Consider the following 1851-nt stretch of genomic DNA (forward strand, 5'->3'; position numbering starts at 1 on the left):
TTGAGTGTACTTATATACACATTGAAGCTTTCACAAGCACAGAGCTTCTTACACACACACACACACACACACAAACATACACACTTGCAGTGTCATGGTTTCTCTCCACTCACTGGTTAAAAAATCAAATTCCCAGAAGTGATCTCAAGACCCCGAAGACATCATGGACAAGTCCCACTACGGCTGCTTTTCAGACCTGGTTTGTGTTCAAAAGAAACAAAAAAAAAGATGATGCAAAGTACCAAAAAAAAGAAAAAAAAAAGATTGAAAATGAAGAAAAATAAAAGCTAAGAGACGTTTCCTGGAGAATGCTGGACTGTCTCCGCCTCCTCACTCTATTGGATCCTCTGGTCTTTGGCCACACCCATGGAGTGCCAACTGCCCTCCCCTTCCACCCCATCTCCATCCTGTTGATCAGATCTGGTATTAGTTCCAACTGCTCAAAAACAAAAGGTCCCCACTGGCCAGTTTTCCCCCACCTCCATCCCCTTTATTCCTTTTTAAGTTTGATGCTGTATTAGTTTTAGTTTGATACATTATATAAAATATATATGAACATGTGCCTGTTTCACAATGTTTCTTTCTTTAACAGCACACTGGGTCTTGGTGACGGCAGCAAATTCTAGAGAAAGCGATGGCTGTTTGGGTTTAGAAATGACTACACCTCTTCCTTAAAGTGTATTTCACCAACTTTGGTGTTGGTCTACTCTTCTTGTGCCGGTCAGCACTGAGCATACGCAAAGGAGATGAGTGTTTTCAGGGTTCTTGCGCCTTACCATACAGACACCCCAGTGACATTTTCATCCAATGCAGGATATTGGTCAAGTGAAAACCGAACTGGGTTGTTTTATTGTTGGGGTTTTTTGTTTTTTTTTTAATAGCTTGGCCATAAGAAAATTGCTTGACCGACAGTGCTACTTATGCTGTGTATTTTGAAAAGGCATTTGATTGGTTAGAAGGAAAAAATTATTTTCTATTTGCTTTGACCTTTCGCTGTCACTTAAAGGGGGTTGGGTCGTGGTGGAGCATTAGAGATACAAGGTCACTGAGGCAAGCTTGAGGGTTCCTTGAGACCAGACCAGAGACCAGACTATAACACTCACTAGAAAAACCAGTCTCTCCAAATGCCGGGTGGATTTCAGGGCTGTATAATCTTGCAGTATAACCTTTTTTTTTTATTTATGTCCATTAATTATTTATGCTGTTTATATATATATATATATATATATATATATATATATAAATTTTGTTCTGTTTAGATTGCATACTTACGCCAACAATATGAAAGTGGAGCTGAAGAAAACTGCTTCATTGTCTTGTTTTTCAGCTGTGTTTTTTCCAGACTTCTCCCAATGATCTGCCACAAAGGCTAATTTTGCCTGTTCAGCTCTGAGATTAAAAGCTTACCACACCATCTGTAGTTCTGTTCATCGCACAGGAAAATTGAAAAGTTTCAGAGAGAAATGAAGAGTGCACCCAGTCTGTGTGGAAGACCTCGCGTGGACCTGAAAAAGGTTTAGGGAATGTATTTGAACTCACTCGGGTTTAGATGCTTCTGTTACGCGTCTTTGCATGCAAGGCAGGTTTTGCTAAATGGTCTAAATTGAATGATTGTGTATCTTGTGTGATTTGGGTGGGTAATCAGTGAGATTTCATATAAAGGTTGCAAGAAGAGTCCTTTGGACTAAAATTATTGGCACACTTGATATGGTTGAACAACAAAAAATAATGTGTAAACCAATTGAAGCTTCACCAAATGTGATTATATTTATAATAATATATTACAATATTTATTGTAACACCATATTACAATAAATTACATTACATTTGTGTTTATTGTAATTTATTTGC

General features: G+C 38.2%; 1 long non-coding RNA gene across 1 annotated transcript in view; it reads left to right on the forward strand.

Annotated features, from left to right (window-relative positions):
- LOC143502774 (uncharacterized) overlaps positions 1–560 on the forward strand; it is a 7132-nt gene extending 6572 nt beyond the window's left edge. Inside the window, exon 2 of the long non-coding RNA XR_013127168.1 lies at positions 1–560. This exon is cut by the window's left edge and continues 191 nt beyond it. This is a non-coding gene — a long non-coding RNA (uncharacterized LOC143502774).
- Positions 561–1851: the final 1291 nt, after the last annotated feature.

The sequence above is a fragment of the Brachyhypopomus gauderio genome, unplaced genomic scaffold (assembly GCF_052324685.1).
Source record: "Brachyhypopomus gauderio isolate BG-103 unplaced genomic scaffold, BGAUD_0.2 sc208, whole genome shotgun sequence".
Lineage (NCBI taxonomy): Eukaryota > Metazoa > Chordata > Actinopteri > Gymnotiformes > Hypopomidae > Brachyhypopomus > Brachyhypopomus gauderio.